This window comes from Leopardus geoffroyi, chromosome B1 (genome assembly GCF_018350155.1).
Source record: "Leopardus geoffroyi isolate Oge1 chromosome B1, O.geoffroyi_Oge1_pat1.0, whole genome shotgun sequence".
Lineage (NCBI taxonomy): Eukaryota > Metazoa > Chordata > Mammalia > Carnivora > Felidae > Leopardus > Leopardus geoffroyi.
Genome location: NC_059327.1, coordinates 159,294,640 through 159,318,849, shown reverse-complemented (window position 1 = coordinate 159,318,849; position 24,210 = coordinate 159,294,640). Strand labels below are relative to the sequence as shown.

At 39.5% G+C, this 24,210-nt stretch overlaps 1 non-coding gene across 1 annotated transcript; it reads right to left on the bottom strand.

The window, feature by feature from the left end:
* Positions 1-744: 744 nt before the first annotated feature.
* On the bottom strand, positions 745-847 carry LOC123596580. The gene has a single exon (XR_006711752.1). It is a non-coding gene; the product is annotated as a U6 spliceosomal RNA (small nuclear RNA).
* Positions 848-24,210: the final 23,363 nt, after the last annotated feature.

Genomic DNA, 24,210 nt, shown 5'->3' with positions numbered 1-24,210 from the left:
AAAAATCTGCTGATAGGTTTATGGGGTTTTCCTTGTATGGGAACTGTTTTCTTTTCTCTCGCTTCTTTTAAAATTCATTCTTTGTCACTGCTTTTTGCCGTTTTGATTACTATGTGTCTTGGTGTGGACCTCCTTGGGTTGATTTTGTTGGGAGAGCTCTATGTTTCCTGTATCTGAATTTATGTTTTCTTTCCCAAATTTGGGAAGTTTTTAGCCTTTATTTCTTCAAATAAATTTTCTGTCCCCTTTTGTCTTTCTTATTGTTCTGGGATTCCTATAATGTGAACGTTATTAGGCTTGATGGAGTCACTAAGACCCCTAAGTCTAGTCTCATTTTGCCTGATTTTCCTCCCCCTCACCTACTCAGCTTGCTTACCTCCCATTAATCCATCTTCCAGGCACTGATTCGTTCTTCTGCCTCTTCTAGCCTGTTCTTTTTTCCTTCTAGTGTTTTTTTAATTTCAATCATTGTGTTCTTTATCTCTGATTGGTTCTTTTTTTTTTTTTTATCTTTGTTAAGGGTGTCACTGATGTCCTCCACTCTTTTCTCAAGTCCAATGAGTATCTTTATGATTATTACTTTAAATTGTCTGTCAGGCATATTACTTATTTCCATTTCACTTAGGTCTCTTGGTCTGATTTTGTCCTGTTTTTTTCATTTGTGACATATTCCTCCATTTCCTCATTTTGTCTCTCTGTGTCTGTTTATATGTGTTAGGAAAGTCAGATGCATCACTTGCTCTTAAAAATATGGGATGCTTCATGTATTTGTGTTTCATCCTTCTCCAGGGGCCATACTAATTTTCTTCATATGGTTCCAAGTTTTTAGTATACATGTGGCTGAAGTGAGTGTTTTAGTTCCTTTTAAAAAAATTTTTTTTTAATGTTTTACTTATTTTTGAGACAGAGAGAAACAGAGTATGAACAGGGGAGGGGCAGAGAAAGAGAGGGAGACACAGAATCCGAAGTAGGCTCCAGTCTCTGAGCTGTCAGCTCAGAGCCCAATGCAGGGCTCGAACTCACAAACTGCGAGATCATGACCTGAGCCGAAGTTGGTCACCCAACCAACTGAGCCACCTAGGCACCCCTAGTTCCTTTTTTGAATTTGCCTTATATAGCAGGGTAATTGATTGAAATGCAATTTTATAAGCTCCCCATTTATTTTATATTAAAGAATTTCTCTGGTCTTTGTCCTGGGTTCTTGTGAGGGAGCTTCTAAACTCTTGGAATTTTCCAAGTGTCAGGAGTGTCTTTGTTATTCACTGTGGGGACCCAGGATCACACCTGAGTTTGTGCTTACTCCTTTTGGGACCCTAGATGTCAGCATGGGGACTGGTCCATTTGGAAAAACCAATTGTATGGTTAGAGGGTTGAGGCTTTGGTTCAGGTGACTTCTTGACCTTTAGGAAATGGATAGGGGCTGGAGATTGAGCTCTGTCATATGTTAAAGATTATTCCACCAATGTTTAGGTGGGCCCTGGTTGGTAATCATACACTGATATGTTCAAAGGGTGACATGTCCTAAGGACATAGAAGCTTTGTGTTTGTGACCCTCTTAGACTTTGCTCTATGGATCTCTTCATTTGTGTTCTTTGTAATACAAACTTTAATCATAAGTATAGCACTTTCCTGAGTTCTGTGGATTATTCTAGTGAATTTATACATAGCTCCAAGTAATTTATGGAACAGCACTTATTTTCATATCTGACTTGATTCCTTGTGTACATATTTCCCTTGGCCAGACTCTAGAGGGGAAGAGAGTCAGCATGGGATTTGGCTTGAGACTTGCCTCAGTCCCTTGATTCAGTTCTCTACAAATTTGACTTCTGATTTTTATTGTAATGTTGCAGACTGAGGATTATTTTATTATCCCACTTTAAAGATGAAGAGGGTGAAGCTCAGAGATAATAGGGGGAAGAATTATCATAGTTAAAATTCAGGGCTCTTCCTACATGTCAGAGAGATGCCCTAAAACTTCTAATTGTATGAGCTATTACATTACAACTTAGTATTATATATTGTCCTCACCCACAGTAAAAATAGTAACAATAACAAAATGGCTAGCATATGTATTATATACTATTTGCTAAGAATTGTTCTAAGTTGTGTGTGTGTGTGTGTGTGTGTGTGTGTGTGTGTGTGTGTGTCTTGGCCTACTTGGGCTGCTGTAACAAAATTCCACAGACTGTGGCTTATAGACAACAGAAATTTACTTTTCACCATTCTGGAGGCGGAGAAGTCCAAGATCAAGACATAGGAAGATTCAGTGTCTGGTGAGGTCTTGCTTTCATCTTTTTACTGTGTCTTCACATTGCAGAAGTCATAAGGGAGCTCTCTAGAACCTCTTTTATAAGGATACTAGTTTCATGAATGAAGGTTCATTCTTATGACCTAATCACCTTCAAAGAGCCCCACCTCCAAATGTCATCACTTTAGGGGAAGAGATTTCAACATGTGAATTTTGTAGGGGACACAAATATTCAGTGTATAGTGCACTCTCTCTTTCATTTTGTTTCTCTCAATTTCTCTTTCATATTATATATATATATTTAGTTTACTTTTTAAAGTTTCTTTATTTTGAGAGAGAGAGAGAGAGAGAGAGCAAGCACAAGCTGGGGAGGGGCAGAGAGATAGGGAGAGAATCTCAATCAGGCTCTGTGCTGAAAGCACAGTGCAGAGCTCAGTTGCACAAACTGTGAGATCATGACCTGAGCCAAAATCAAGAGTCACCCAGGTGCCCCATATTTAGTTTAATCCTTACAATAATGATTTTTGATACATAACATTATTATTACTCTTCTGTAGGTTAACTAACATGGAGACACAGGGAAGTTCATGACTTGTTTTAAATCACACAGCTGAGAAGTGGTAAAGTCAGGATTTGAATCCAAGTAGTTGGGCTGTGGAGTTCATATTCTTAGTCACTAAAGTGTACTGCTTCTTTGAAAAATTGTGACAGCAGCTAAAAATATACTGGGGATAATCACTGTGTGTCAGGTGTAACACATGCCTGTGTTAAAGTATTTTACTTTCATAGCTATCCTGTATTAGAGACTGTTATTAACCTGTTTTATGGATGATGAAACCAAAATACAGTGAGGTTAAATACTTCTCAAGGCCACCAGGTTGGTTTAATAACTGGCAAACCTAGAGCTCACACTGCTGTGTAAAAGAATCACCCTAGTTCTCTAACTCGCTTGGTGAAGAATGTTTATGTGACAAGACTGGTTAAGGGGAGAGTAGTTCCCTTGTGTGGTTCTTGAGGGCACATGGCTGAACCTTGTGGGAAGAAAAGGAGATAAGTGGGCAAGGGTACTGTCGAGAATTACTCATATGCATGCTTACGTTAAGATACCAGAGATAATTTGTAGATGGGGAGACAGTCCTTGAGTTACCTGTGGCCAGCATTTGAATAGTAAACCTGCCATCCTCATGGGAATATGTGTCAAGGAGCTTCTTTCCAGTTTACATCTCTGAGAGTATTGTCAAGTGCCTGGTGTTCCTCTTGTTTCTGCCTCTCTAGGCAGCCAAGAAACAGATCAGACTGCATTTTTGCTGAAGCTGGTCATTTTGCAGGTTCCTCAGACATGTGATGTTGTGTTTTTTTCCTTGTGCCATTATGCTATGGAGAGGAATTACTGACTTACACCTTCTCTGTCACATTTTCTCCACTTTAGCAGCCTCTGTTTATAGATCCTCGGGGATCAAACCTTACATTTACAAAACTGTGACTTCTGCCAACAAACTTTTACCATGAAAGGAAGAGACAAACCTTTTAAAAAAATACATCTTTTAATTGTTTCATTTGGGAAGAGAAAGGATAAACTATAAATAATTTTTACACAGGTGTGTACACAGATAATTATTTCTCTAAAAAGAGTAATAGAGACAACAAAGTATGCCTGGTGGGGTGCACAGCAGTGTGCTGGCAATATTGATCTGGGGACTGGAAGCTTGTTATCAGATAAGAAATTAAAAAGAAGAACCACACAGCTCACTTATGCTCTGCGTGAGCACACGGCATCTGTGCTCTGCGTTCAATGCTGGCTTCCCATCTGCTTGGTGACACAATTTAAGGAGTCAAGGTGGAGACTGTGATCTATGGGCTCATGGTGATTGGATCTTCACTCCTGAACCGTGCCTCTTTCTCAGCAGGGGCTGGTGACAGCTGAAATACTGAAGTCCTCTTGGGAAGAATTCTATATCGGGACTCTTCAGGCAGGGAGGTCCCAGGAGAGGGCCGTCAGAGGTGGAATGAATGTCCTGTTATCCTGCAGCATCCTAAATCTGTTGACTTTCACTGGCCCCTGGCAGAGTTCTCAGGCACTAACATTTGGCTTAATTTAGTGATGACAGCTCTGGGGAAAGGGGAGGTAGGTGAAGGCCAAATTGATAGGGGGATGGGCTCAGCGTTCTTTCGTCTCTTCTTCTGTTTCCCACCCCTGCCCCTCCTCTTGTGTTTTCTTTCTCAGTTAAATTTGTTAATTTGTCCCAGTACCATCTATGCTGTTGCCCTGGGAACGCTGGGATCATTTTCCACTTCTTTTTTCTTATTTCCCATGTCCAATTAGTCAGCTCAGTCTGACATTTGACCCTTGCAAAATTTTTTCAGAAGAGGACATCATCCCTTCCATTATTGGGATCTGTCCTAGATCAGATTTGTCTCATAAGAGAGCTTTCTAACCAGTTTCTCTGCCATCAGTGTGGCCCTTTCCGATTTAAGAACAACACAGATTCCAGAATTATTTGTTTAACGGGGTGGCTCTCAAACTTTTCTGCGTATTCGAATCATCAGGGAACTTTGAAAACTGATGTCCAGAGCATACTCCATACCAATTAAATCAGGATCTCTTGGGGTTGGACCTTGGCATTGGCATTTTTCTGTATCTCCCTGGATAAATCCAATGTATGGTCATGTTTGCAGTCATTGTCTGATAATACCTAATTGTTTCTCTCGCTCAGAATTTTTTTAATGACTTTCTATTACCTGCAGAATTGAAAGCTTAATTTTGAATTTCTAACCCTAAATGATTCAGCCCTAACCACTATTTGTAATCCTTTCTAGGTATCCTTCTAGTTCTGGTGCTAATCTGCTGTCTTGGGTTACTCACTATTCCTCACATGTGCCATGCTTTTTCTTGTCTCAGTGATCTTGCATATATATATATATATATATATATATATATATATATATACACACACACACAATACTAGGATTGCTAGTGTGTATATAGTGTATATATATGTACACACACACACACACACACACACACACACACACACGGATTGCTATTCTGTCATTTATGGATCTAGGCAGTATTTTTACTATTTGCTGTGTTAAGACACCCTGTCAGGCAATGGTAAGCAAAAGAAGATGCTGTTCTCAGCTTCTTAAACCTTATAGACCTACTACAACCGTACAGTTGTTACTGTGACAGGTACTATACAACAGAGGCATACAGTGCCACAAGGGCTTATAGTGAGGGCTGATCTACTTAAGAGTAGTCAAGAGTTTCTCCTGAGAAAGAGATGCTTGAGATTCCTTAGGGTATCTAATGGCTGAAGAAATAAAATTAAGTTCCTTACCTAAAAAAAGGAAAAGAAAAGAGCATGATTGTAATAAACTCTTCTAGGATGAGTTCTTCAGGCAGTGGAGTGGTAGGAGCAATGGCAGGAGGGGGCCTGATAAGGACACAATCTAAAGAAGGGCTAGGTATCCTGACCAGACAGAGCAAGGGAGAGCACGTTGGTGTGAGAAGAGGGTGGAGGGGAAATGGGGCAGGCTGTGCAGGGCCCATAATCATATTCATGTACTTTTGTTCTAAGAGCAATGGGAAGCCACTGAAAGCTTTTCAGCAAAGGGATGTGCCGTACTTTTTTTGTTTGTTTGTTTTAGAAGATACCTCTGGGTGCTGGTTGAAGAATAGACCAGAGCCAGCATATTGTGCACAGTAGATGTGGATAGATCAGTGGTAGTTAATTAGTAGTCCAGGCCAGAGAGATGTGACCTGAGGACCTGCTCCCGTGTCATTTCTTTGAGGTGAAGCTTATCCAGAGGGAGAGAGGGACAAAGGTATGAGTTGGACTGGACTGTCCATAGGTTTCAGTGCTACATTACACACTTCCTAGATGATGAGGCCTTCTTGATCTCTGGATCAGGATGAGTGATACATTTTGTAAGCATCACAGCCACTCTTTCATTTCCTGAAAGCAAAGATTTGTCCTACTCGTCACCACATAATGAACACTCAGTGCTCACTTAAATGAGACATAGCATATGGACTTCTGGAGCCAGAGAGCTTGGATGGGACTAGCCACTTTGCCACTTCCTAGTTCTGTGACCTTGGGCAAATTAAGTAGTGTCTCTCTGCCTCAGTTTTCTCATTCACGTCAAAAGGTTGTTGTGAGTTGAAAAAAAAATAAGGGTCACCTGGGTGGCTTATTTGTTTCAGTGTCTGTCTCTTGATTTTGGCTCAGGTGATGATCATGCAGTTTATGAGATCAAGCCCCTTATTGGACCCTGCTTGGATTCTGTCTCTCCCTCTTTCTCTGCCCCTCTCCCTCCCTCTCTTTCTCTCAAAATAAATAAATAAAAAGATTGTTGTGAGTATTGAAGGAGTTCATAAAATGTACTTAGACAGTGCCTGGCACATGATAAGTACTATATTTGTTTTTGCCATTATTATTATTATTATTATTATTATTATTATTATTATTATACTATTATCATGAATAAGAGCATTTCTCTCATTCTGTCAGGATCTGGTTGCTTTAGGAAAGGGTTTGAAAGGAAGTTATAAGACTCTTAAGTTTTCATCACATTCCTGCCTCCTTCCACATAATCTATAAGATATTTGTGTAGGGAGATTTCTAATGTCTCTAATTTGCTCACCATGTTACAGATTATGATGGTTAATTTTATGTAGCAATTTGACCAGGCTATGGGGTACCCAGATATTTGGTGAAACATTCTGGGTGTGTCTGTGAAGGTGTTTTTGAATGAGGTTACCATTAGAATTGGTAGACTGAGTAATGCAGATTTCCCTCCCTAATGTGAGTGGACCCCATCCAATCAGTTGAAGGCCTGAATAGAATAAAAAGCCGGGTAGGAGGGAATATCTTGAGGTACTTGAGCTGGACATCAATCTTTTCCTTCCTTTGGACTTGAACTCAAATATCATCTCTTCTTGGGTCTTGAACTTGCCAGCTTTCAGACAAGAACTACAATTCCATTCTCCCGAGTCTGCAGCTGGCCCAGGAGATCTTAGGACTTGTCAGCCTCCATAATTGTGTGTTACTTCCTTATAATAAATCTCTGTCTGTCTGTCTTTCTATATGTTATTTGTGTTGTTTCTCTGGAGAACACTGAGTAAATACAGAGATGGTGTAGAAAGGTCTTCTCCAGTTTTAGTATATGTGCTGCCGAAGCGAGCACTAGAAAGGTCTTTTCAATAAGGCTTTATTGTCCTACTGGAAACCCTTGGAATAAGTAGTCATGATCCAAACTAATCACTAAAGACATCTAGTTAGCCCTCCTTCTGCATTTACCCTACTTTAAAAAATGTCAATGTTATGACCATAGTAAGAAAGGTCTTTAGCAGTTTGAGGCCGCACTTAATTATAGATGCCTCATTCATCATGCCCACAGGCTGCTTTCTAGCAGGACCCTCCTGAGGAGCTATTTTCCCACCTTGGTCTAGATGAAGTGAATGATGTAAGATTAGATGTGTCCCCTTTTCCTCTTTCCATTCTGGTTTCCTGGCTCTTTTCCTACCCCACATCCATCTTCACACTGCAGAGTCTAAACAGAATATTTTATTTCTTTCTTAAGTTATCACAGCTTTTAAGGGAGCAAATGAATCTTTTTCTTTTTTATCATAAAATTACTGCAACTTGTGCCTACTGGTGCAGGATGCTTCTTCTTACCTATAGTATTGCCTTCCAGCAAATGCTGTGGCTCTCCTTTGTCCAAAGTCAAACTGTAAATCCAGTTACTTTATAACAATATTGAATGAAATGAAAATCTTTGAAGTTTCTCTTCTCTGACTTAACATTTGGTTGAGAAAAATGAAGTTGCCATTGTTTGAGCTGATGAAGATTAAATGGACTGCCTCTGAATTTAATTGAGTCTCTGTTTGAATAATATCCATGGTGGGTCCTACTGCAGTGTTTGGTGATTAATGGTGAGAATGAACAACAGTAACATCTGGACCCAAAGCTGTTCTTGGCTTAGAAGGTGTTCATTCCTTTGAGAAAAAGGATTCTCTGCATCATTGTCCAAATAATCATTAGCAGATAGATCAACTGAGACATTTTAATTAAAGTTTCAAAATCTAGGGAGAAGAAGAGTTTTTAAGACTCTTATTTTGTGTATCCAAGTTAAAATAAAAATTCTGTTATTAAAAAGGGAGATAGGTTTCTACTTCCTATGAGGAAGAGAAGAAAGGGTGAATTATGAAGTGGCTTTTGTTTGCTCATGAATAGGTGCACAAAAAAGAGAACTTGGGCCTAAGGTGTGTTTTGGTTGGTTGTTTTAAATATCATGGTAGGAAATACTTAAGAGAACTTTGAGGAGTCATGAAGATTTAAGAAATAGCTTTGCCTGGTTTTATTATATCAATTTTGTGAACTAAATGTAATAAAATAGTAGTTATAAAAATATTAATGATGAATAATTAAGATGATATAAGAAATAAAAGCATAAGAATGTTTTGGAAGATTTTGTTTTTAAATGCTGACTGTACGGGAATTATTATGGAATGTTGGGTAAATAAAATGACTTCAGCATCTGTGCATGTTATCATAGGCATATTCTGGGAGGAGGGGGAGACAGCTAATCAAATACATCAACAAATTACTTGGAAAGGGCATCTTAACTGAAGATATTTTAGTCTAATGCTCAACTAAAAATACAAGGAATGCGTTTAACAGAGCCAACTGTTTAGAAGATTTAACCCTTCGAAAGAGGAGTTGCTGGATCTATTAACATTAGGAAATAGCACAAGCAGACTAGGGAACATTGTGTTTATCTGAAAGCAACATGCAAGTTCAGAAGTTTCATTTCACAATATAAAGAGGCACCATTGGTTAAAATAAAAATAGCCAGTAGGGAAATATGAATCAATAGATGTGGAAAATAATTGTTTTCATCAAGGTCATCATTTGATATTATTATCATTTTTCCCAGCTGGCTTACTTTGTCAGAATAAGTGTGCAGTACCATAATCACAAGTAGCTAGGTTGAGTGTAAGCCTTTCCCTAATACTAGTAAATGATTTGCATCATAGGGAGCAGGTGTGTCTGACTCCCTATAGTCTGAAATCTCTCACATATGTGGTAAAGATTTATCTTTTTATCTTTGTCCTTGTTAGAATTGAAAAACCCACATACTTTCTGCCCAAGATGAAAATACATACTTGGTTTGCACAAAATGATAAGCTCGGTGATTATCTTATATAGAAATAATAGTTTAGTAAGAGCATACTATGTTTTTTGTACAATATGCAAATATGTCTAATTACTTTGTAGGGTTGGAGTCTATTGTAAATGCGTTTAGTTATTCAGCAAATAGTATTGAGTTTCTGTTGTCTATAGACACTATTCTTTTTTTTAAAAAATTTTTTTCAACGTTTATTTATTTTTGGGACAGAGAGAGACAGAGCATGAACGGGGGAGGGGCAGAGAGAGAGGGAGACACAGAATCAGAAACAGGCTCCAGGCTCTGAGCCATCAGCCCAGAGCCTGACGCGGGGCTCGAACTCACGGACCACGAGATCGTGACCTGGCTGAAGTCGGACGCTTAACCGACTGCGCCACCCAGGCGCCCCTATAGACACTATTCTTTACGAAGAATATACAAGGGAATTAGATCTAGCCCTTGTCCTCAGAAAGCTTATAATCTCGTAGGGGAGATCAAAAAACTAGAGTTTAAGGGAGACTATGGTAAGCATCACCACAGGCTGGCAGAGAGCTTCTGCTCATCAGAGTCATAGAGTCATGCAGTGACCCTGGGTAGTAGGGCTTCTGCCTTCTCAGATGCTGCTGGTTACTGTGTCAAGAGAAAAGGTGCTTGAGCATCTCTCATCACGTTGGCAATGAAATGTGCAGCCTACAAATGACACATGTAACTTCCTCTATAACTCAAAGTCCAGAGAGAGTCACAGGGCTTCACCCGATCAGGAAATGCCAATTTGCCATTTGCAATACTACCTGGAACTGAAAATAAGTGGCAAGCAGCATTAATGACTTTTCCAAGAGTTAATCCTCTTGTGTTGGAATATCCAGATGCCCTTGATTCTGTGGGATGAGATTAAATGAGAAGAATATATAATAGGGATAATAATTTGGCTTTAGATTCACTATTGCAACATATATTTAAATATCTGTGCTGATGGTGTGAATCACAACATTTCATATTAAATACTAAAGATAGCTTTCTTGCAGACCAATTATAAGAAGAGACTTTTGCGTCTGGTCTCTCGCTTGCTTTCTCTCTGATTGCAAAGGACAGCGATAACATTTAATTTAAAGCAAAGCACATTTTAAGCAAAGTGACTTGCTTGTCTAATGGTTCTTAACAAGATGTCTTTTGGGCTTTCGTCTTCTCTGAGAACAGAAGAGGGTTAAGTGAGTTACAAGGAGATTTTCAAATTTTTCTGCATTCTGGCTTTTTATAATATCTGGCAGTGTTAGCCCCTTTCATTCTTCTTTTTCGGTTTGTGGTCAAAGCTATTCTTGTCTATTTGTTCCAACATGTTAAAAATCATTTTTGTGCCTTTTGATGGTAATGTTGCATAGACAATAGAAGTAAACAACAACTACAATAAAGCAACACAAATAAAAGGGTTAAGTATGAAACAAGGGTAAATAATTAAGTCCAAAACAATTCTGAAAATCTAGTGAAAGTAGTTGAACATGTCCATTATGTTTGTCATTACTACTATTCTAGGAAGTTCTATATTTATAGCATTCATTTCACAAAGGGATGATCCTTTTGGGAATTATAAATTAATTGAAATGTGTTGGTCAAATTCATGAAAGTCAGATTCATAAATGGCTTCTGAGACAAACTAGAGAATATAGTTTGTCTTTAAAAGTGACCTGTGGGAGGATATAAGCAAGACCTTCTGAGCCGTTACTATCTCCTTAAATTCTCCGAAGTCTCACTATGCCAGAGAGAATATGCTTCATACGCATCATTCAAAAGTTAGTGGTAGAGTAAGGGTTTTGTTATATGATTATTGGAGGAGTTTCCAATAGTCAAAACACTACTTCGAATGAACAATGCTAATTGCCAGTGGGAAACCATGCCACAAATTCAGACATTGAAATGTCTGGAGGTACAGGGAAAGGTTGGGATGGCATTGTTTAGAGAAAAAGGGTTAAAGGAGACAACACTTACTGTGGAGTTCCAACAAGGTGCTTGTATTTGTATTATCTCATTCTGTCCTCATAACAAAATTTGGAGGCAGGTTTATTACATCCCTCAATTTGTAGATGAGGAAACTCAAGCTGAGAAAGGCTTGCCAAATAGCTTTGAACTGGGATACTCGGTATTGGCACCCGTGTGTGTTGAACTCTAAACCATGCTCTTTCCATGACACCCCACCACTTCCTTGGATCGTCTTGTTAAGGGAGGCAAAAAGGGGGGATAATGGAGAAATGGAACCAAGAAGATTTTAGCAAGGGATAGTATCTTAATCTACTTTTCTGTCTTTTTCCATGGACCTTCAAAGTTTTTACTTTTGACCTCAGTGCATTAAATCTATAGATATGTAGTAATTTTGTTCTGAGGAAAAATCATCATTAGGCCTCTAGAATTATTGTGCTTTCTAGGGATCCCAGGGGCAACTTCAAATTTGCTTTGCCTTCTGCAAAGGGTGGCCTATTACTTTACAGAACCACCTGTAATATATCACATTTTTGATTCAATTTAGTTTTTGAATATCTATTACTTGCATTGCTTGTATATTTTTGAGCCACGTAAAGTTTAAAAGAGCAGTTTTTCTTTATTTTCAGGCTTATTTAGCTTAGTTACCTCAATCACTAGAGGCTTATTTACTTTTCTGTGATAGGTGGGCCTTTTTAAACTATCCTGACAATTCAGAGGTATCCAAGCCTGGTCTAGATACTCAGACTAAAGATTTCTTTGGAATATCAGAAATAAAAACTGCTAGAAGTTGCTGGTTAAGGACTGAATAAATAGCTCATACTTTAATCAAGCCATGGTGTCTTTGAGCATACTGGGGCAACATGCAAAAATAACTAAAGCTCCTTTCTCTTAGGAAGTGGCAGCAATTAATCCTGTATCTGTATAGGAAATATTACTGTGGATAGAAAATATCTGCAGAATAAGTACATTTGAATGCAATACAATGATAGCATATTTGCATAACACTCTTCAGTTTAGAAAACATTTTCTTGTAGAGTGTCTCTCTAAGGTTGCCAACAATTCCATTAGGTGGGTATGACAGTTGGTATCATAGCCTCATTACCTGGTGAAAAAATGGAGACTTAGAAAGTGTAAGTCACTTTTCCAGGGTCACATAATCAGATACAGAATTCAGGTTCTCTAAATCCAAAATCAGATCTTCCGAGCACTAAAGGACCATACCTGCATATTTGTGATCACTTATCAGAGAAAAGACTTCAGGGTCAGGGTTACTGATAATCCCACTTGTTCCGAAATAGCACTTCAGTACCCCCCAGCCCCTTCCTGCACAGTAATGGTAGCTCTTATTCTACCATTAACTTTTGAATGATGCTTATAAAGCATATACTCGCTGTCACTGTCACTGGAAGACTTTGGAGAATAATTTAATGAGACAGTTAATGACCTAGAAGGTCTTGCTTGTCTCCCCAGCCCACTACTAATGTTACATAAGTTCCATAGATGTTCTCAGATAGCATTTCCCCAAATTGTGTCGATTGTACTTCTTACTGTGTGATCTTGTACAAATTGCTTAACCCCTCTGGACCTGGTTCCATTTGTAAATGCGGATAATAACAGCCCCTGCTGTGAGCATGAAATGAGTTGGATCTATTCAAATGAAACACTTAGAGTAGTGCCTGGCACATAGTAGTACTCAACAAATGTTGGACATTTTTATTAATGCATGCAAAGTGCTTGACACCCAATAAGTGCTCAATAAATGTGAGTTTAAAAAATTGAGGAAAGAGGAAGAAAGGAAGGCAAAATATACTGAATTCATAGTTTTTAAAAGGCAGACCTTGATAACTAGAAAGAACAGCAGAACTAATGCCCTCTCCCTCCCCCAACTTAGAAACAGTGACCCTAATGTAGCAGAATACTGAACCTCTTCTGCTCCAGACTCTGCTAAAGTTTATCACTATCCATCAAGAAAATGCCAGCAAGCCACTGGGCTGTGATTCACCGTGCCCATCAAAGCTGGTGCCTGTAATGACCTCTGTTGCTGCCTCCTTGAATGGGGTTTGAACTGGGTAACCCAGCCATTTACCTGTACATTTTTCAGGACTCTGAACCCCTGCTATAATGAATGTATTCACAGCCACTTTTCTCAGCAAAAATGACAGCAGTGCTTTTAGGAAGAATGTTCAAAAGCACATTCACAAGAATGTTAAACCAGCCATGTAAGTAAATGTGAATTAAGTCATCATAGTCTGGCTAATCCCTAAAGAGAATGCGCCTGCCTTTGAGCAGCTAAGAAAAATAAAAGAAAGGATTAAATTATTTTCATGCAGTCAAACTAAATGCTAAGTTTGTCTTTAGGGCAGAATGTTTATATTACTTCCTACCAGGTATGCAAACAAGCTATTGTGCTACCAGCTAAGAAGATTAAGTGCCCAGCTACCTGGGTCTTCAAAACACCAAGTCCTAACTAGTCTTTGAAGAGGAAAAGGCTCTTACACAGTAAGGATATAGGAAACTATAAGGGACAGCAGTTCTAAGGCTTATGTTGGCATTGGCACTTTTTGTCTGCAGTGAGAATTAAACGGCTAAGGGTGATTTGCTTTTCCTAAGGATGATTCACTTTTCTCTAAAAGCATGGGTTGTAGAGGGGCACCAGGGTGGCTCAATCGGTTAAGCATCCGACTTTGGCTCAGGTCATGATTTCTCAGTTTGTGGGTTTGGGCCTGCATCAGGCTCTGTGCTGACAGCTCAGAGCCAGGAGCCTGCTTTGAATTCTGTGTCTCCCCCTCTCTCTGTTACTCCTCCCCCTCTCAAAAATAAATAAACATCCAAAAAATTCTATATATAAAAAAGAATGGCTTGTAGAAAACCAGGGAGTAATTGCCTCTCTGGAAATCTACTCCACAGAGGTGCAAGAAGTCAGGAGTAGGTAACTGTAAACAAAAAAGTCATGCCATCCTCTTCTCTTTGAGGATACCAAGTACCCTATTCCCTGTTTGAGGTTTGATATAATTCTTTTGAGAAATGCAACATGAATTAGTTTGATTTATGTTAGTGCATAAAGGGAGATTATAAAGTGCTTCGCAAGGAAATTATGATGACAACTTGCATGAGGGGCGTTTCTTCCTGAATGAAATTGTTGATGACTGGGGTTGATTGAAATTGAAAATAGATTATTTTGTTATTCACAGTACTTAAACCCCAAACTTACTTTGACTTCCTCTTGCATGATGTAGAGATATGTGGTAATACTAATAATAACAATAACAAAGATAACACTTTAAAAATAACTAAGATTTATGGAGTGCTTGTTTTATGCCAGTAACTTCCTTTATGCATATTTATTTCTTGCCACAATCGTAAGAGGTACATATTTTCATTAGCCCCGTTCTAGAGATGTAGGGAATTTATATAACATGTTCAATTTTATTCAGCTGATAAATGATAGCATTCAGATGCAAACTAGCTCTGAATTACTACTTCTGCTTCTTCTACTGCTAACACCACTATGACTGACAACAGCAACCACTACCACTACTTACTGCTATTACAGAACAAGTACAACAACTACTGCTACCGCAGTTGCTATCACAGCAATAGCTACCACCATTTCCTTTCTTCCATTTGAAAAAAAATATTCATTCATTTTTGAGAGAGAGAGAGTGCAAGCAGGAGTGGGGCAGAGAGAGAGGGAGACACAGAATCCAAAGGAGGCTCCAGGCTCTGAGCTGTCAGCGCAGAGCCGGACGTGAGGCTCGAACTCACGAACCATGAGATCATGACCTGAGCCGAAGTCAGACGCTTAATCGACTGAGCCACCCAGGTGCTCCCCTCCCCTCAATTTTTATTTAAATTCTCATTAGTTAACATACAGTGTAGTGTTGGTTTCAGGCATAGAATTTAGTGATTCATCACTTACATATATAACACCCAGTGCTCATCACAAGTGCCCTCCTTAATACCTAACATCCATTTAGCCCATGCCCCCTCCATCTCCCTCCATCAGTTCTCAGTTTGTTCTCTATCGTTAAGAGTTTCTTATGGTTTGCTTCCCTCTCTCTCTTTTTTCCCCTTCCCATATATTCATCCGTTTTGTTTCCTAAATTCCACATATGAGTGGAATCATATGGTATTTGTCTTTCTCTGACTTATTTCGCTTAGCATAATACATTCTAGCTCCATCCACATCATTGCAAATGGCAAGATATCATTCTTTTTGATGGTTGGGTAGGATTCCACTGTAGAAGAATATACCACTTTGTCGTAAACTCTGGGTTTGGAGTTCTTTCTTGTCCAGCAAGACGGTGGACGCAGGATTAAAATGCAAGAGAGAGTAACGTCCAGGAGACCTGGACAAGAGACCTGAGTAAGGGTCCTTGCTTCATTTTTATTTGGATCAGAAGTCTTGCAGATGTGTACAAAGAGACAATGAAATCATGAACATTAACTCATGTGTGTGAGGGAAAGGGGTTTTCAAAGATATGCGGTGTTAGGAGTTTGGGTCAATACAAAACAAAATCCTGGCACTAAGATGGTTGTTTATGGCAGGCATGAGGTGCTGAGGTCTGTTTATATTAGTTAGCCTAGGGAATAAGACAGATAGAGAATGCTACCTCAGGGTCAACAAGGCACCTTTCTTTTGCTGATAAGCTCTGCTCCCTGATGCAGTCTATAGCCCTGTTTACCTATTTTGGTCCTTCCTTTCTGTGAAAGCAGCTTTCTACTATTGTACTAAGTTGGGGGGCGCTTATGCTCTGAATAACTAATATTCATTGTCTAATCTTGTATGCTTTCATCCTGAGGTTGCCTATTCTTATATGCCCTGTTAACCCATGGGTGCAACCTCAGGGAATTCCTGCGCTTAATCACCATACCACTTCTTCTTTATCCATTCATCAGTCGGTGGGTTCTTGGATTCTTTCTATAGTTTGGCTATTGTTGATAATGCTGCTATAAGTATAAACACCAGGGTCCATGTATCCCTTCAAATCTATTTTTGTATCCTTTGGGTAAATACCTAGTAGTGCAATTACTGGATTGTAGGGTAGTTCTATTTTTAACTTTTTGAGGAACCTCCATACTGTTTTCCAGAGTGGCTGCACCAGTTTGCATTCTCACCAACAGTGTAAGAGGGTTTCCCTTTCTCTGCATCCTCACCAACATCTGTTATTTCCTGTGTTGTTAATTTTAACCATTCTGACAGGTGTGAGGTGGTATCTCATTGTGGTTTTGATTTTTATTTCCCTGATGGTGAGTGAGGTTGAGCATCTTTTCATGTGTCTGTTAGCTATCTGGATGTGTTCTTTGGAAAAATGTCTATTCATGTCTTCTGCCCATTAACTGTGTTATTTGTTTTTTGTTTGGTATTGAGTTTGGTAACTTCTTTATAGATTTTGGATACTAATCCTTTATCAGATATGTCATTTGCAAATATCTTCTCCCATTCTGAAGACTACCTTTTAGTTTTGTTTATTGTCTCCTTTGCTGTCCAAAAGCTTTTTATCTTAATGCAACTACCACTATTATGACCATGACTACTACTGTTGCTGTTGCTGCTGCTGCTAATAGTAAAGATGAACACATATCCATCAAGTCATTTAAAGCTCAGTGATAAAAAATAATCTTGGATCAGATCTGAGCCTCTCTTTGTTAATGCTACATCAGTGACTACTCACACTTTTCTGTTGAATAGCCTTAATGATAGGTGAAAATGAATAGTGGGGTCAGGCATGGCCTACGACAACCCTACAGAAGGCTAGAACTTTCTAGAAGTTTTGTATCTTTTCTTAAAAAAAAACCCTCAAATATTTGTTTTTATGCCATAATAAATCTGTGTTGATTTTAATATAATTAAAATTTTTTTTTCTAAAAAAATGGAGTAAAATTTACAGAATAAAAGCTGTGCCAAGTAATGCAGTGGCTTTGTGTTTTCCCAGTGTATTTAGGTGGGTGAGTTTGTGCATACTAGATTGAAAAACATGGATGCGTGATGGCAGATAATTGGTCGACTACCATATGGTCTAGAAGTTAACACCAGTTCAACCTTTAGTTCTTAGTTCAAATGCCATCTCTTTGAGAAAGGTTTGTTTCCCTATTTCCCCTTGTCTCTACAGCTACGTCAGTCCTTCCCTGAGTCTCCCCCAACCCCAACCTCCAATTTTTCTTAAATATTACTAACCCTTAGTAGTTTGTAAGACTGTTAAAATTTTATATGTAAATTTATGTATAAATTTACGTGTATATTTATGTGTAAATTACCCGAAGACAAAGATGATGTCTAGAATTCTCCCCCTCCCCCCACTGTTAAATTCCTGTTTAAAAAAATTTTTTTTTTACATTTATTCATTTTTGAGAGACAGAGAGACACAGAGCACAAGCGGGGGAGGGGCAGAGAGAGAGGGAGACAGAATCCGAAGCAGGCTCCAGGCTCTGAGCTGTCAGCACAGAGCCCAATGTGGGACTTGAACTGATGAGCTGTGAGATCATGACCTGAGCGGAAGTCAGACGCCTGATCGACTGAGCCACCCAGGTGCCCCTAAATTCCTGTTTTTAACAAAGTGCTGGGCACGTAGTAGGGACCTAGAACGATTTGTTAAATGAAAGAATAAAGGAATGCATGAACTTCCTGAAGAGTCTGTTGTCCTCCGCCTCAGCTGGATGCTGATGGGAGCAGCCTTTCTGGGTTTGGTTGTTTTCTTTTATCCAGAGCCAGTACAACTGGTACCTCATTTATTAGTCATCTTTGGAGTATGAAGTGGTTCTCTGATGTGATGTAGCTATATAAAGGGAAACATGTATTTAAGTTTTAAAACATTAAAACAACAGTCATTTGGACAGGTGCCCATCTGGACACCCTGTACTGTCTACTGTTAACATTTTGGTGGAAGGCTCTGCGAGATAGCACAGTCTTGGCTTCCAGAAGTGTGTCTGTACCTTGCTCAAAGTGATATTAAGTGTGGTGAGGTGACGTTAGGTAGAAGACAGTGATGCCTGTCAGTCTTCTTTTGAAGATACACTACACTCTTGCAACACTTATTTTCCTAATGGGGTGCTCTTTGGGAATGACAGATTTACCCCCTTTGGCTGGGAAACTACAGGGGAAGTTGAATCCCCTGCAGGTTTCTTTTTGTTTTGTTTTGTTTTGTTTTGTTTTGTTTTTGGCCTTGTACTATTTTGGTCAGCCCATGCTGGGCTGTTTTAAATAACACTGTGAAATTATCATTTATCTAGCACTGTGGGGGATAGCAGTTTTCCACATAAGAGGATTTTCCAGATAACTGAAACTTATCCTGCTACATTGCAAACTTAAGAAAAAATTACCATTTATATAAAGCCTTCTAAAATATGTGATATCCATCCCTGTCTGCCTTTTAAATCTAAGTACAGTGAATATATTTTACCTTTACCTTGATAGCTTAAGGTCAGAGCTTTCGACATAGAATCATAAGGTTTTAGAGCTGGATGGGCCTTGATTCAGCCATCTGGTTCAACTGCCTCAAAATAGACAGGAAGAGAATAAGGTCCAGAGAGCTGGCATGACTTTCTGAACACTGCACAGCTGGGCAAATAGAGACCTAGATGAAAATGTAGCTCTCAGCTCTTAGCTGAGTTCCCTTCTCATTGTCCTAGATCAGAGGTTCTTTAGGTATGTAGGGTTTTTGATCTTTTCAATAAGTAGCTATAAGCTACTGTGTTTATTAAGTTTTTAGTCCTAATTTTCATTTTCCCCCTGAATTCTCTGTAATTGAAGAAGTCAGTTTTTATTTCTTGCTTTCATGATATGTTTACCTCTGTCCTGTCCTCTTACTTGGAGTACCTCTTTAAAGTGGGTTGTGGTGATGGCATGGGTGGGACTTAAAAAATTCTTTTAAATGAATAAACTTCACTTTTTAGAGAAGTTTTAGTTTCACAGCAAAATTGAGTGGAAAGTACGGAGAATTCACATATGTCCCCTGGAGTAGAGACTTCTTAATACTTTCTTGTATATCCCACAGTTTAGTGCAATATCTTGTATACAGTAAGTGCTTAATAGAATAGTTTGATTTCTGTGTTCCATCATCTGTGGGTTGAAGAATCAAGTAGTGAAGGTTGTTTGAAATGAGTTTTTTTTAAAATTTATTTAATGTTACTTGTTTTAATTTTTTTTAACATTTATTTATTTTTGAGAGAGAGGCAGAGCATGAGCAGGGTAGGTGGGGAGGGAGAGAGAGAGAGAGAGAGAGAGAGAGAGAGAGAGGGACAGGCTCTGAAACAGGCTCTAGGCTTTGAGATGTGAGCACAGAGCCCTATGTGGGGCTCAAACCCACAAACCGTGATCATGATCTGAGCCAAAGTTGGACACTTAACTGAGTGAGCCACCCAGGCACTCCTGAAATGAGTTTTAAGTGAGAATAGAGCTATAACAAGGTTCTGATAGAGGGCTTAGGGGGCCAGATTATAAAGTATAGCAGGGGCTCCTGGGTGGCTCAGTTGGTTAGGTGTTCAACTTTGGCTCAGGTCATGATCTCAGTTTATGGGTTCGAGCCCATCATTGGGCTCTGTGCTGACAGCTCAGAGCCTGGAGCCTGTTTCAGATTCTGTGTCTCCCTCTCTCTGCCCCTTCCCCACTCACACTCTGTCTCTCTCTCAAAAAAAAAAAAAAATGAAAAAAAAAAAAAAGTATAACAGCTCTATGACACTGATATAGCTCCTCAAAGACCTTGTTTGCTTACTTGTGAGTTTTCAGGCCATTCTGGATAATTGAAGCCATTGAATAAAAGAAGTATAACTATAGTAGGAATAGCAATGAAAATAATAAAAATAATATTCTACATGATCAATGCTTGAAGCTAGATTTGGGTCTGGGAGTTAGATTTTAGAACTAGTTGTGCCACCAATACATGGCTAAGTCATGTTTACGTTTGTAATCTAGTGTCTTGCCCAGGGCCTAGTTGTAATCCGGTGTCTATCACAGCTCTAGTACCTAGTGACTAGCACAGTGCTCTATACATAGGAGGGGCTGTAACCCTTAGAGTAGGCATTGTCTGAAGAATAAATTAGAGTTACCCAGGCAAAGGGAGGGATTGCCTTAGAAAAGCACTTACTCAGAGGGAAAATCAGTTACAAACCCCATTAGGAGAGAAAAGTCTCTTGAGAATGAGGGGTTTGTAGTCCAAGGTGCAACCAGAGCAATAAGCAGAGACAGTTCATGGAGGGTCTGAGAAATTTTCTATGGAGTTTTATCTGGAAATATAATAAGGAGTCATTGGAGCATTTTAAGTTGGGAAATTACATGGTCAGATTTGTTTTAGAAATATCACTTGAGCTTCATGATGGAAAATGTATTCATTCTACAAATACACACTGAGGGTTTGCCTTGTGCTAGGCATTTTCCCAGGAACTGGAGATATAGCTCTGATTAGTCAAAGTCCCTAATTTCAATGAACTCACATTCCAGTGCATGTTTATGTGTATGGTAGCAGCAGCAGAGGTGAGGAGAAGTAGGCATATGTGCTGATAATTACAGGTAGTGACAAAGTGTATGTATCTGAAAAATACATACAATAGGGCAGTAGAAGGTAGATAAGGGGACTGACTAATTGGATTGGATGATCAGAAAATGTCTCCCTGAGATGTGACACCAGAGTGGAGAGACCAGTTAGGACATTACAGATTTGCAAATGAGAGGTGATGGGAGGGTAAAGTAAGGTAATGATAAACAGTAACAGGGAAAAGGATTTCAATGACAACAATATTTAAGGAGTTAGAGGCAGTAAGACTTTAAGAAAAATTAGATGTGAGAGATGAAGGACAAAGGTTAGGATTTTGTATGTTTCTGGCTTGAATAACTGGGTGGATGCTGATACCATTCATTCAGACAGGAGAGCAGGGTTGAGTTATGGAGTGGCTCTAGCTGTGCTGATGAGATCGATTTTGGGCATGTTTTATTGTAAAGCAACAAAAAAACTCTGTATATTACAATCCTATATCTTCTCTGAATGCCTGAATTCTGTGCCCCATCTTTTGTATTTCAGGGTAGGCAGGTATGGGCAGGGTGCCCAGGGTCCTCACCCCATGTCCTAGCCCAACCCACAGAGACCCTGGAGTCTCCCATGCTAGTTGATGACAATCTGCATCTTGAATTTGGCTCTCTGGTGACAATCAGCTCACCTGCATGTTCCAGGATCTCATTGTCCTCCAATGAAACCATGAACATGGTGGTCTGGCATTTACGCCTATGCAGGCATGACTCTGGTGCCCTCACTAATGGCCGAGGCCAGGTTCATGTCCACCTGCTCTGTAAAGCTCTCAGGGTGGTGATGGTGATGGTGTTGGTAGTCACTGCCTCTGGGCCCAGTCCTGCATGAGGATCTCATGCCTGGCTCTGGCCTGTCAGTCTTGGACATTTTGGAAAGCATAGTGGTACTCCTGGATGGTTCTTCTCTCTCTTTTTTTAAAGTTTTTATTTAAATTCCAGTTAGTTAACATACAGTGTAATATTGACTTGAGGTGTACATAGTGATTCAGTACTTCCATATAACACCCAGCACTCATTACAACAAGTGCTGTTCTTAATCTACCTATTTCACCCAAGCCCCCACTCAACTCTCCTCTGGTAACCATCTGTTTGTTCTCAATAGTTAAGAGTCTTTTCTTGGCTTCTCTCTCTCTCTCTCTTTTCCTTTGCTTATCTGTTTTGTTTCTTAAATTCCACATATGGTATTGGAGTGAAATCATATGGGATTTGTCTTTCTCTGACTGGCCTGCTTCACTTACATTATACTGTCTAGCTCTGTCCATGTTGTTGCAAATGGCAGGTTCTCTTCTCTTTTAAGGTACTTGGAAGACTGAATTTCCTAGCCCTCTTGAGGGTGTATGGGGTCATATAACTGGACAATGGGTTGTGAGTGGAAGTGACACATGTTGTTTTTGGTTAAGGCACTTAGGTATTAGTGTAAGAACTTTCACTTGGTCTTTTACCTTTGTGGACCATGGGGAAGACACTGTTTTGAGATGGCTGGACTAAAGAATTAAAGCATCCTGGGTCTCTGGGTATAGAAGCAGTTACTCTGGAGAGGCATGAAGATCTGAGGTAGACTTCGTATGACGGAGAAATAAACTTCTGCATGTGAGATGTGGGGTGGCTTATTATTGCACTATTAACAAGCCTGTTTTGGCCAATGCAAGCATGTTGAGCTTAATGTAGCAGTGGGATCGCCAGGTGGTTCAGTAGGTAGTCAGATATACCGGGCTGGAGTATAGAAAAGGTCTGGAATGAAGATATGGTATTTATACCATAAACGTATGGTGGTTGATAGGAATGAATGAGATCAGTTAAGATGAGTGAGAAGTGAAGGCTGAAGACAAAGTTTCAGAATAAACAAAATTTAAATAGAGAAGAGAAAGAGAAACCCACAAAAATTAAAATAAATAAAGAGTGGCCAGGGAGATAACAGTAATGTTGGAGACAGTGGTATGAGTTTGGAGAGGTGGAGGGGAAGGGGCAGTACAAAGAGTGGTTCTTAATAGGCAGGGCTTAGGGGCTGCAATATAGTTTGAAGAATGTCTGGAGTTCTTGCCTGTTGCATCTGCAGAGAAAACGCAGTTCTTTCATTGGCCTTGTATGTTTATTGGGTCAGAGTTGAGGCAATTGGTGAAAATCATGGGGAAGGGAAGCACTTCTCTCAGTGCTGCTGGTAGGTATGGAAGACATTATGAAGGAAGTATTGCAGAAATCTCATTAATTTAATACATATTTATTCAGTATCTATGATGTGCCAGAAATCCTTCTAGACACGGGCCATATAGCAGGGAACAAAATAAAGTTCTTGTTCTCAAGGTACTCATCATCATTTCAAAAGAAATGATAACTATGTAATATTTCATGTAAGTATTAAATGGCGGTAAGTACTAAAATTGGAAGGGAAGCACAGTAAAGTGACAGTCTAACAACTTGTAAGGTATTTGGGTAAGTCTGACATAGTGATATTTGAACAGAGACCTGAATTAAGGGAGGGAGTAAACCTTCTAGATATTTGGTGAAAAGAGTCCATCCCAAGGAAACATCAGGGGTAAAGGCCCTGGGGCAAGACTGTGTTTGGTATGTTGGGGGGATAGCAGGGGGGACAGTGTGACTGGGGCAGATGAGCTGGGGGAAGAGTGGCACAAGGTGATCTCAGAGAGGCTGTGAGGACTTGTTGATGTGGACTTTGTGAACCTTGAAAAAACTGTGGCTCTTATTCTGAATAAGACTTGGTTCTCCTGGAATATTTTGAGTAGAGAAATGACATGAAATGCTTAACATTATAAAACATTATTCTGGTGGCCCTGAGAGGAGATAAATGTAGGTGTCAAGAGAGAAAACAGGAGTTTCATTAGAAGGCGACTGCACAAGTCTAGACGAAGAGTGACAATGGCTTGGACTAGGGTAATGGTGGACATGGTAGGAAGTAGCTGCATTTGGTTACATTTTGGCTATGTTTGGAAGGTAGTACCAAAAAGATATGCTGTTGGGCTGGATGCAGGAGAAAAGAGCAAGAGGGTTGAAGATAATTTCAAAGATTTTGTCATGAACTACTTGAGAGGTGGAATTAATTTTTTTTGGAGAGGGACTTGACTGTAAAAGAAACAGTTCAGAGAAGAAGAATTCAGTGTAACTTCTGTATATGTTAAGTCTGAGATGCCTGTTAGATAGCCAAGTGATGGTGTCTAGTTGGCAGTTGGAGACACAAAGCTAGAACTTTGGAAGAGGTCATAGCTGGAAATATCAACTCTGAAGTTGTCAATTTATAGTTGGATCCTTGCCCTGGAGCCCAAGTGAAGAAGGTATTTCAAGGAGC